At 41.9% G+C, this 13,839-nt stretch overlaps 1 pseudogene; it reads right to left on the bottom strand.

Annotated features, from left to right (window-relative positions):
• Positions 1 to 608: 608 nt before the first annotated feature.
• On the bottom strand, positions 609 to 8,816 carry LOC120689023 (annotated as a pseudogene).
• Positions 8,817 to 13,839: the final 5,023 nt, after the last annotated feature.

Below are 13,839 nucleotides of genomic sequence, written 5' to 3'. Positions count from 1 at the left end.
GGCAACAGGGACTAGAGGTAGCACAAGAGGACGTGTTCAAATAAGGGATGCAGGAGGAAACACAAGAGGTAGGATAGGTGGTAGTACTAAAAGTACAAGAGGGCGTGGTCGGAAAAGGACTAAGAGAGATGATAGTATAGGAGAACTAAGTGCCGCAATAGATATCAAGGAGGTTAGCATTACACAAGTCAGCAAGAATCTCAAGAATAATTCAATGTTTTTTGTGTGATTGTTATGGACTAGGCACGAATCTCTAGTACTATCACTAGTTTTCTTATCACAGTTTTTAAATGTGGAATTAATATAGTTTGTTGTGACTACAATATTCTTGTTTTTTCAACTTATTGTGTATTTGCTTATAATATTCTAGGCCTTGAGAACTCAGAACAAAATCAAACAACAGATATATGATCATGTGTAACAAGCAATTGACCGATTGAACTGGGTAGATAGATAGCGTGAGCATCATCACATGGCAGAGACCATCATCAACCAAGAAATATTTTGCATTATGGCCCCCCCTCTTCTCCACATTAAAGCTTGTGGCCAAAATATTCTTTGTGGTGTATGTGTGACCGTAGATGCACACTTTTGACAAGTTCATGCATCTATTCGTGCATTTTACAATTTGTTAGACTAAAGTGATACAGCCGCACAAATTGATGTATGACAGGTGCAATTTACTCTTTTGGGAGAAACCGATGCTGCAGGCACGATTTCACAGCAGAAGATGCGATAGGTGCAAAGGAAGTGGTACCCCATTGATGCACTTGTCGACGAGATCCGGCAGCTGGGACTTTCCCTTGAAGTCGCCGAAGACGCAGCCGGTGATCCGGCGGCCGTCGAAGAGCTCCATTGGGTGCAGCGGCATCATCTCGGGCGTCACCACCACCGTCAGGCCCCAGCCCTGCGTACACCAGGGTTTCGTCAGACTTCAGAGTTCAGACTAAAAAAGAAACAAGTTTTTTCGATAAGGAAAATAGAAACAGTGCTGGGCCTAATTGGCCTGCCAGAGAAAGTGCGTGTACAACGTACATCATGCGTGGACACGAAGGCCTCTCGCAGTACATCATTGATCCCAGTGCACTCGAAGCTGTAGTCGACACCTCCATCAGTCATCTCCCTGATCACCTGCACGTACATCAATTCAGCCCTGATGATACTGCTGGTCTGCTGCTGCGTCTGATGATACAGTACATTTGTGCACCTCATGAACAGGTTTGCCACAGGCCTTGGAGTTGATGAAGTCAGTGACCCCCATCTCTTTGCCTGCACAAGCTCATTTTCTCTCAGTGGTGGTGTGAATCACATTTCGTGTTGTTGAAGTTGTTAGTGATTCATAAACACTTCTGTCAGATCAACTCAGATCTTTCACATTTCAATACCCTACTGTCTAGTGCCTACTGTGGTGTGTGGATCATCACAAGTCAGCAATATTTTTCCGAGAAATTTAGAGTATGTACTGCTTGCTAGTATTTACCATTTTATACACTATACTCGAAAACAGGTAGTAATTAGTACTGATTGAGAACTCCTGTTTGAAATGCAGATGGTAAACAACCAACAGTGATCGCAAGTTGAAATATTTAATTTTACAAAGCAAATCTGAAAGCCTGAAAATGGACGTTCCCCCCTCCAACTTGATCTGTTTCTTTTGGTCTTTGATAGAGATGCATTAACTTTGCCAAAATTAAAATGCAATGCTCCCACCACAATTTTTTGACAGCATGAGCTTCCACTTAATGAAATGGCACACAAGACGTGTGGGGGTCGAACCCTCCAATCAATTGGCAAATTGATTTTTTTCCTCCTTTGTGCTAATTGACAACTACTCCCTCCGTTCGAAAGGATTAGTCGTTTAGCTTTTCTAGATGTATAAATTTTGCTATGCACCTAGATATATATTATGTCTAGATGCATAGAAAAATATATATATCTAAAAAAGTCTAATAATTTGGGACGGAGGGAGTAACATAGAGGGTTGGATGTTATTCTGTTGAAAGTTTACATCAATCACAAAAATCAATCACAAAACCAATCGAAGGCCAAACAAGTTAATGATTTTTTACCTGAATCAATGGCAATTTTGGGAATTTAATTCTTGGAAAAGGGTCATTGCAAATCTTGAAACGAGATTTCCCTTTCTTAGATATTTTTTAAGACTAAACGGAGATTTTCTTACTGACTTTGTAGCAACTTGTTGTATCCTTCTTGTGCTCTGACAGAAATGTTAACTTCAGTAACTTCTGAGCACATGCATGGAACACCCTTGGTGCGAAAACCCAAGGGAACTGATTATTCGCATCATTTACCTCAGTTTTTTTTAAGAAAGGTAGTTCGGTCTAATTGGAATAATAACACACAAGCTTGAATTATTTGTATTAGTAATTTTTGTCAGTTGAAAAGAACAAGACGTGTGTATAGAAAAGATCAATGCACACCGTGCTAGCTACTTTTCAAAATCCTCACATTTTTGAAGAGAAAATATTGGTTACATTGGTATCTAGTCCACCATGAAAATTCTGCCTTGTTGCTAGAACAAGAACAACTATATTGATATCTTTTTTTTATCGTTGAGATGAAGTTTGGTCATTTCCCATTTGTTTCAGTTTGTTTGATTAAAATTTTCTAAATTGTTCACTTTTTCAGGTCATGTTATCGAGCTTACAGATAAGCGTATTTATGAATGTGCGAGATCTCATAGGTTCAACATGGATTGTGTTAAGAGGTAATTTAAGCACATTTATTAGCTCATTCTTCATATTCTTTTCTTTACAACATCAATTCACTGGCCAAAATTACTTTGTTACAGGAGCAGGATACCAAACGTAGCTTTTACAAGTCAAGAGATGAATGCAGACTGAGGCTTATTGTGCGGGCTGTCAGCCAAGTGACAACACCAGAGTTGTTCTGTTCTACTCCTAGTGACATCATATGGAAAATGACATCCTCATTCCTTGAAATTGACAAGCTAAGTGTTTCCTCTACTTTATTGACAATATCAACAAGAGAAAGTTGTCTTTCTTTCATGTTACAATTGATTGCCGTCTATGTAAGAAACTCTGATTAAAATGTGTTTCTTTAATGTTGTTTTACCTCAGAAACAGGGACTGTTATCATCCATTTCTTTATAATGCCCTTATGTCAGCGTCTGACATGAGAAAAAGATAAGAGTCTGTTGAGAAAACAAAAGCAATAAAATAAACTGCTGGTCAACAATCTTTTGGGAGGAAGAGTAATAAGTTGGAACCAGTGGATTGTTTAATTTGCAAATCAATTCACAGATCCAAGTTTTACTTTGCAAGCTTCTGATGCTTGTTTTAATTCGGGAAAAAACAAAGAGTCAGGTGTGCAGGCTAGGATTGTCTAATCTACACAGAATCATTTAAAAAGATATTGCGTTCCCGTAAGTCACTTGTAACACTAGGCACAAAAACAAGACACAAAAATAAAATAAAATAAAAATAAAAATAAAACAAAACAAAACAAGACACACAGATCGATCCTGAACGGGATTCAACGGTCCAAGTTGGTGACTTACACGAATACAAGATTTAAGTTACCTTAAAAGGAGTAAATCTCATTTTAAAAAGTGAACTTGTTATTTTTGAAGGTATATATATAACATGACTACAGTGCAACTGGGGATTGACCAAATTGTCAAATCATGCTGACGTGATGATGTGATCGGCCAAAAAGAGTGACGCTCACGAAACTACATTTTGTTTCGTATAACTTGACCAAGATGTCAAAATGTCTAAAGGAGAGCAATATATATATATATATATATATATATATATATATATATATATATATATATAGAGAGAGAGAGAGATACGGCTAAACACACACCTTTGATAAACTTTTCAGGGTTTATGTCAACACCGATAATCCGAGCTGCCCCTCGTAGCCTGGCACCCTCGGCAACCTAGAACATAGATAGACTGGCAGTTTAGTGAAGTAAATTCTTTTGTAAGTTGGGCAAAATAATTTGATTTTACTGACCGCAAGACCAACAGCACCCAGACCGAATACTGCGACCGTTGATCCCTTGGAAACGTTTGCAGTGTTCCACGCTGCTCCCACCCCTGATACCAAAGAGAAAACATTGAAAATTGAGAATATTAAATAAGTTCTTAGTAAAATAAAGAGAGTCGACGTTCAAAACAGAGAAAAGCTGAACAGCTTCTTTATAACTAGTACAAGAGCTGGTCTCTGTTTACATTAAAAATTCATGCACACTGCACCTTGCATCTCTAGTCCACCTGCAGACATCCTATTATTCTACACTAAGCAGCCACCTTGCACGCAACAATTTCATCTCACAAGTAAACTATCTTCGTTTGTCAACCGATGGGCATAATTGTGAGGCAGAGAAAGCGAGTAACCAGATTAACCATCACTATTAATCTTGCCTCCAAATACAGAAACTATTGCAAAACTGGTATAATGTCTTGTTTTCATGTCGTCTGTCGTAAGTTCTGGTTACAAGTTAGGTAACCGTGACTCAGATTACAAGAAGAGCTCTTTTATGACGTATAGAGGTGTAAATTGGTGACTCTTAGGTACACCTCCAACCCTCTTTAGTTCAAAATTTTATACTAATTTTTCAAAATGATCTCATTTTTAGAATTAGTACAAAATTTTAAACTAAAGATCGAGGGTTGAAGGTGTACCTAAGGATCATTAATTGACACTAATGGCGTACAATACCACCACTTAATGGTATAGAGTATAGAGATGTTCTAACCTTTCATTAGTAAGGGTAATTTTATAGTTATAAATAAAGATGAAGACATGAAATTAGAAAGATAAGGAATTATTTCCCTTTGGCTACCGATACTGCTCATATATTCTACTGTTGAACTTTTCGGTAGTACACAATTGATCTAAACCATCAGATGTTTCCTTTTCAAACACTAGTATAGATCTGTATTGTGTACCATAAAACACCTCTACAAGAAAGATTGCAGAACAACCTATATATACATACATAACTAGCAGTGACAAAGCATATTGCTATAGTTTGCTGAGATGTTTGGATAAAGATCTGTGGGCAATTACATCTGTTGGTTGTCAAAGTTTGCAGGGACCAAAGCACCTCCGTCATCCATGACAAATACTATACAGGACGATGAATAGTATGCCTGGGCCGAGCACATGCATGCCTCGGTTGTTATATGACTAATATATCAGGACAGGGCTGGTGGGGGCACAGGACATGTTAGCTAGATTAGTCCAGCACAATGGCACGAGCATGGATGTATCAAATCAACCAAGTTGTCAACACTTAGCAAAAGCATAGAAGTAGATCGATCGTTTACCCGTGGAGACGCCGCAGCTGAGGAGATACATCCTGTCCAGGGGTGCCTTGGGGTTGATCTTGACGGCGCAGGCCGCGTCGAGCACGGTGTACTCGGTGAAGGTGGACGTGTTAAGGAAGTGGTAGACCGGCTGGCGCACGCCTGATCGGTCCACCACGGAGAACCTCGTGCCATGTCGGAGACCATGGTGCTCTTGAAAGGGTTCACACGGTAGGTCCCGCAGAGGTTTGTCTTGTCAGACTCGCAATATACGCATTCCCTGCATTCCCCAGCGAAGATGGGGATTACATGGTCTCCAGGAACAAAGTCTTCTACTCCTTCGCCCACGCTTTCCACCACTCTGTAAGTAATCACTTCGTCAAATGTACTACTATCACCATCCTAAAATATAGCAACTTTTAGACTTGGTCAAAATCAAAAAAAATTATCTTTGACCAATAATATCTCGTAAATAATTAATTTTAAATAAAAAATATTATATTCTACGATAGTTGGTTTCATTTTTATGTTATCTATCTTTATGATCTTTTTTACTAGCTAGAGTTAAAGTTTAAAAAGTTTGACTTAAAAAACCTAAAAATAGTTATGTTCTTGATCAGAGGGAGTAAAAAATATCATTTACAAATTATAATGCACAAGACTAACCATAAATCCTTGATATCATTTTGTATATTAATATCAACAATCTAATGTTCACTACCAGCACTACAATAATTATAGTGTTTTTATATACACGCTGGTCCCATTTTAAATAATTATTTTTCAAACTGCACAGATTTTTTTGTTTATTAACGTCAGGGCAACTGGACGAGAAAAGTCAGTACAAACAAGAAATTTGAGGTGTGTGTGTCCACCAAAGCTACAAAGGCATGTGAACAGAGCTGCTCATCGGTGGCGTTTGCAAGATCCAAGACAGGTTCTTTGTCGTTTGCATCTACCAATGCCCAACTGATTGCCTATAAATTATATATACGCGCTCCCCGATTGGTTCTAATTGATCCAGATTTTTGCAAAACAAAGAAAAAGTATTTTTTACCGAAAAATATTTGTACAGAAAGAGGTTTAGCTAGCAATGAACTAATCGTAGCATCAAAATATATGTTCATATTTACTGCAAACTCATCGCATGACATGTAGTAGTATCTGATAAACTGTTGTTCATACATTCTCGTATGAAACCAGAGTTTGCAATCAAGTACACGACTACACGAGCTACCCTCATCACTCTCCGTTGAATGGGTCGTTGCTGGATAATAGTCTATGGTGATGTGATGGCACGTGACCGCCGATTCTAGAACCAGCAGTGATGCCCAGTGGAAAAAAATTCAAAAAAAAGGAAAAACATGCGCTGCCATGCTGCGGTCCCATGTGCCGTGCACCGCCCACTCACCCATATGCGCCGCATGCTGCTCTGAGCCACGTCATGCGCTGCGCTCCCCGCCCGTGCCCGTGCGGAGCTGCTCGGTGTTGCCCGCATGCCCGGGTTGTGGGGGGGAGAGGGACGGTGGAGACAAGGAGGGAGGGTCGGCGGCGGGAAAAAGGAGGAGGGAAGGGGTGCTGATGGCGAGAGTAGGTGGAGGAGGAGCCGCGCTGCACTTCCTGTCCATGCGGAGCTGCTCGGCACCGTCGCGTGCCTGGGACATGGAGGAGGGGACGATGGAGATGAGGAGGGGAGGGTCGGTGCCGGGGATAAGGAGGAGGACAGAAGGAGGTGGTGGTGGGGAGAGTAGGTGGAGGAGGAGTTGCGCTGTACTCCCCAACCGTGCCAAGCAGTTCGGTACTGCCCGCACACTCGCAACATGAAGGAGGAGGGGATGGCAAAGAGGAAGGGGAGGGTTGGCGGGGAGGAGGAGGAGGAGGAGGGGAGGGTCGGCGGGGAGGAGGAGAAGGAGGAGGTGAGGAGACGAGGGAGAGAAGTGAGATTGTGAATGAGAAAAAGAGATAAGAAAACATCTAAGTGTGGTGCGGGCATCACCGTCGGGTCGTACCACCTATCATCGTTGGTTTGTAATACAAACCAACGGCGATGTCTACCATCACCGCCGGTTATAAATGGGACCGGTAGTGATAGAGTATTACTATCACGGCCGGTTCATTTCAAACCAGCAGTGATGGAACGTTTGCAATAACTCTATCTGTAGCAGTGCAACTCCCTAAAGAACACAAGTTTTCTGCGAAAAACCTTTATTAAAAGATTTTTTCATGAATATGAAGGAAAAGGTCGCTTTGTGCGGAAAAGTTTTTACAAAAAAAGATTAATAAGAACAGAGTTATAATTGAGGGAGCCTTCAGCCGTGTGGGAACTACTACCTTCGTCCTAAAATATAGAAATTTTTAAAGTTAATAAAATTCAAACATTTTCATCTTTGATCATTATATTATTAAAATATTAATTAATATTATTTTTATGTTGCCAATTTATATGATTCTTGTACTATCCTAGTCAAAGTTTATAAGATTCAACTTAGAAAAAGTTCGAAAAATAGGTATATTTTGGGACCGAGGGATATATATAAGGTCAAAGCCTCCTCATTTATAGTTTTTAGATTAAGGATAATTCCAACCTCTGCATTCACAGATTGAATGCTCTAGGTACACGTTTCGAAGTGGGGAGACCACATGCTGGCGCTGAAACAACAATTTGACCAAGAATTCCTGCCTAGGAAATCAACAATTCAGGGCACCCTTTTTACCAGAAACCCCCCAAACGAGATTGAAATTTTCAGATAAATTAACTCTAGGGTCTCATACTCCCATCAATTCATATTTCACCCCCATGCCATGAAAGCTACATGTAAACTCTAACATCAAGCCACGAGTATCTTTTCGAAAACAAAAAAGGCCACGAGTATTAATGTCAACGTTGCTGTATTCAGAAGAGAGATGTGCCATTAACTCCATAAAAAAAGATATCTTCAGTAAACACACTTGAGAAATACCAAAGGCAGATTGTAAGGCCTTGAAAACAAGATTCCAAGAGTAGGATTACGCACCCGGCTGCCTCGTAGCCGAAGATGCGAGGAAACTTGCGATGCAGCTCGTTCTATCACGTCCATGCCGCATCATAAACAGCACCGGCACATGCATTTCGGAACAAATAAACAGATTAGCTGAGTAATCAAGGAAACAATCAAATCACCGATAGACAGGATCTATCCTCAAAACATGAATGAATGAATATATAATTAATAAGGTGAAAGCTCAATTACATATATACATATACATATACATATACATATACATATACATATACATATACATATACATATACATATACATATACATATACATATACATATACATATGTCATATACATATACATATACATATACATATACATATACATGAAGTACTTATACCCGTACCAGAGCTGCACAAAAAGAAAAGTTGTGTACGTACCTCTCCCTTCCAAAGGCTGAGGTCGGTGTGGCAGACGGATGTGAAGAGCACCTTGACGCGCACCTCCAGGCGCCAAGGCAGATATTCTTCCATTTCTCTGTTATGCATCTTTTGTTCTCTTGTGTGATGATGGATGAAAAATCAGACGTGGACCCGTTAATATGCTTATAAATTAATATAGACGTAAAACACGCAAACTTTGGCGGATTCAATGTACTCTCTCCGTTCCAAAGAAAACAAGTCAATTTAGAAATTTTAGGACATATTAAGAAAGTGGTAAAATGACCTTAATTGTCCCTATATATTAGCCATATTTGGTACTAATTAATTCTTACATATATATGCACAGACTAAATAGGGTAAGATGATATGTTTTTAGAGACAAAATTTGAATCCTGAAATAACTTATTTTTCTAACGGTGAGAGTAGCTGATATCTAACGCAGAACGGTTGTCTTGTTAATCCATCAAAATCTTACCTGGCCACATCCACCACTTAGCCTACCATTTGATGGAATATGAGTTTGACCCATCTATTATTTCAGAAATTCTAAATAAATCTCAAAGGCTGATCTGTGCATAAGGAAGTGATACAATAGTGCAAACTTTTAGTCCCAGAAATTTCAAATAAATCTGAAAGGCTGATATGTGCATGAGGAAGTGATACAGTAGTGCAAATTTTTAGTCCCACTTTGCTAGTTAAGGTAGAGAACGATGAACAAAGATATAGAGTAGGAAACACCATACCACATGGCACCTATTTGAATGGACCGTCCAAGTACGATTTTTTGTTTTTTTGAAGAGAGAAGAAAGGTGCGACTAAAGGGGTAGCTTCATTTTATTATCTTATTTTATTTTATTTTTATACTTAGCCTATGAGTATGTGAGATAAGAAAATTGATCAACTTGTGCGCCACATGGGCTTGTCGTCTTCAACGCTAGCTCTTGTCAATGTCATCAACCCATCAATAACCGATCGCAAGTTAGCTCCACCTTGCTCCCTCACTTTCTCTTAGCCAAATCTAGCACTAACACTTACATAAGCATGTGCTGAAGGCACTGGATGTGATCACTAAGCACTATGGTGGTTTGGATATCTTCTTCATTGCGTACGAGCTTCCTCTACACTGTAGCAACTTAAAATGGGCGAGCTGAGGGGTACAAATAGCCCAACAACTCAACATAGAAGTTGCTCCAATGGTAGAAAAATCACAGTAGTATCGGATGAACCGATACTCTAACAAGGTGGGTACCAGATGATCTGGTACCCATTTTTAGCCACATAGCTATTAGCTCCTCTCTGCCCACATCTTCTTTTGCTTGCGTCATTCCTCTAACATGGGTCAGTTCATCTGGTGCTAAAGAGTTTTTCTTCCGAAACCTTCTCTCTAAGAAAAAGACGGCCTGGATTCCCCGAAGGATGAGCAAAGGAGGAAAGATGTGTTGATAGACGGAGCCCACGCATCACGCGGCGACCCGAGGGTCAGGCCACCCACCGGTGAGCCACGTGGTAGTTTCCCGACCCCTCACGGAACTCGGGAGGCTGGCGCCCTCCAACGGGTAAATCTGATAACCCCCCGCCCCCCTCGAGAGGTATTTAATGCGCCTAGGATGATGGGACGAGTGCACGCTCATCCCCATTTGACAAACCAAACAGGGTCCCGCTGGAGGACCGGAGCGTTAGAAATATGCCCTAGAGGTAATCATGAAGATGATCATATTTCTATGTATCCATGTTGTATTATGTGTTCATTGAATATATCCATGAAAAGGCAACTTTTATTGATTGATGATTATGTGAATTATTTGTGAAACTATTTACTTGTATGGTTATTCTAAAGATATTCCTAGTCGGAGTTTACGAGGACACACATGAATATTAGACTAGTACATATATTAGTTGATGATTATGTTTCACAAGTTATGGACATGGAGATGTCAAACTAATAATGTGGCCGCATGTATAACATGAGGCTGGACCGACCCAATGCGAGAAACAGTGTTCTCTCATTACACAATATGTATGCTATATCCTTAGACCTGAGATTGTCGCATGTACTCAAGATATGAACTGGCCTACTTAGGAGCCATGAAACATTACTCCGTAACTAGGTAGTCATAAAGGTGGTTCTTGAGTTTGTCAAGAAGCATGCTATGAGATATGATTTGTCAAGATGGGATTTGCCCCTCTCTACTTGAGAGAGATATCTCTGGCCCCTCGAGTGATCAGATCAAGAAATGAATGGACATGCTAGGGTTAAGTGTTAATCAAGGGTTCCGGATCACGACATCGAGAAAGAGAGGTCAGCTTGGAGCTAGACTAAATATTGCGAGGCAAAGAGAATAGGAACTATATGATATTTTGACGGCTCGTCTAATATGACCTTTGCGTGCGCATATGAGTTTACATGTCTTGCTAGCGACCGCTATCAACTATTGGGCCAAGTAACAGTACCTTGGTCATGTCTATTCGAGCGTGAGCCCCCTAGGGTCACACACTTAAGGGGCCGGAAACCTAATGAGAATCATATCTGAATTAGATTGGGCTTAGGTGCACTAATGGGGCTCGACAGGGAAGGCCATTAGGGGGCAACTAAGGGGTAGCCCATTAAGGGTGCGCCCCATGGGGCTATATAAGTAGGGGTGGGGGCGCCATAGGGCTAACCCTAATCCTCTCCATGCCCACGCCTGCCGTTTGCTCGTGCGCCCAAGCCCTAGGTCGCCCTTGTCGACCTAGCAGTCCGAAGTGCGACGCTTCCGCCACCGTACGTGTGGATACATTGGAGGTGCTGCATCTGCTACACAAGGACAAGCCGCACGTAGGGAGGTCTCACAACTACACTGTTGGCTACCATCTGCACGACACCGATGCACTTCAGAAGTTCCGCACCAGCGCATCTAGTGGTAATCCCGTGATCTATAACAGTATTGTTCCTGGTTTATGCAGTAGAAAATTTTGTTTATAGCTAGTGTAGCCCACCTCATATCCCTTCATGGAGATTCGGCAAGCAAACCCCTGGCCAGCCAAGCCACTATGACGCTGTGGACCAGCGGCCATGTCGTCTGCGCCCGCCTCGTCCCAAAACAATCCTAGTAGGTAAGGCGAAACATGTCGCCCTCCGCCATCAAGCCTAAGATGAAGGAGGCGCACTAGGCTAGCAGGCTCGCCATGCACTAACAAAGCATGGGGAGGAGGGTCCGACCCCACCTAACCCCCTAACGAAGAGTTGACCCCGAGCAGTTTAGCAAAGGATGCTAGCCGAATCCAGCTGAGGCGACCGTACTATGGCCACGGCCACGGCCACGGCCACGCCATGTCCTGCCAAGTGTATGGTAGGCATGACCAATGCCACGCCGGCAACGCCACAGTTCAGATAGACAAGACTTGGCATCTAGCAACGACCGAGCACAACCAGCCAAAAAGCTCTAGACTAGGACACATGTAGAGCTCCCGACTTCCTCTCCGGGATGTCAACCCTAGGGGTGAGGCAGCTGTGCCTTCACTCTGTACCGAGATTCACGCTCTCAGACTCTAGCGCTCTCTCCACACACACGCACTCACTTGCAAGCGCCCCATTGTAAGCAACCAGCACTCGAACGCAAAGAATATGAAGAACACCACCCGCCTTGGATGTAGGGAGATCATTCGAACCAGTATAGATCCTTTGTCTTTGAGTGTTACCCATGGAGCTACTGAGAAGCACGGCACAAATTACTAACCGGTGAACAAAACACTGACACATGCTCCCATGCTTCCTGAGTAATCAACTAGTACTTGCACGGATGCTACTGATGGGAACTTCTCCGCGAACCATCTATCACCACTAAGTAAATCACCAGATCGAGACCAATTGTGCACAATATCGATACTCAGCTCGAGAGTATCGGATCATCCATTGCTACTGAGTTCTTGACTTCCTATACAGAATATTAAGCCAAACAATGCTATTCTAAGGTCGTCGAATCATCCAATACAGTCATCCATTTCAGCTCTCATTTGGACATCCTAAAAATATTCTCTCTCCGAATTTTTACTACGGCTTGCACTTGATATGATTTGGACCACTTCTTTTGGGCATCTTTGCTATGATTTGACTTCATCCATGGAACCTAGAAATGCTACAATTTTAACTCACAAATTTTTTGCTCCCATTTACTATATTGTCATCCGATTACCAAAATCACAATAATAGCCTACTAGGGCCATTTTGGTTACTGGCGCCGAATCAGGGCCAACACATGAACGAACTCGAATGTGTGGCGCAAGGAGAGGCTCGATGCAGTGTCTCCTGCGTGGAGTAGTCAGACCGGTCGCCGGGGTGAACCGGCGAAGTCCGACGAACACATGCTCGGGAGGGACCCCGTCAGGGCAGGTGGATGCAAGGTTGTTCTTGGGTCGGCAGGCCACCTAGAACACCTTCAGACATCGCGAAGACGCAAGAAGAATAGCAGATACGAGGTTGGAAGAGATAGGGTTTGGAGAAGATGAAAAGTAATGCAAAGAAAAGGAAAAGACAATAAAAGTAATGAAAAGTAGTATATTGATGTGTTTTCATCGACTGGATGTCTCAATCTGCCGTGGCCCTTTATGTTTATAGGGTGGGGATGTCTTGCCCCACAAAAAATCCTTTTAAAAATCTAAATCTACGAAAACCCCTAGTTGTACTCGGACTCTGCATGGACCGGTTAGACTGGTCGGACCCACCAGCCAGACCGGTCGGTCGCGCTAGACCGACTACAGACGTCTAGACCGGTCAGACCACTTTGGGGCATCGGTCAGACCGGTCTCTCTAGGTTGCTGCCAATTTTGGTTATCAACATATGCCCCCTATTTTTTTTTGCAAAGCTTGCATGCCAAAAAATATTCCTCTAAACCAAAATCGTCTAAGGACGATGATTAATAATACACCGGCCTTATATTTGTGCTAAGGGCGATAAAATTTTTCGGTCATGCCTTGCTTTAGGTCAAGTTGATAATGAAACAACCTGCTTCGGCCGCCATATTTTCTTTGTAGTTGTTGGTTTCATTGGCACAACCTCAGCTTGCAGCTCCACTGATTCTTTCTAACGCATCCGTTGTAGCCTCCTCTTTTGGGAGTGAGATAAGCCTGAGGGAC

The sequence above is a fragment of the Panicum virgatum genome, chromosome 9N (genome assembly GCF_016808335.1).
Source record: "Panicum virgatum strain AP13 chromosome 9N, P.virgatum_v5, whole genome shotgun sequence".
NCBI lineage: Eukaryota > Viridiplantae > Streptophyta > Magnoliopsida > Poales > Poaceae > Panicum > Panicum virgatum.
Note: the sequence above shows the minus strand (reverse complement) of the source record. Positions and strands in the feature narration are given on the sequence as shown.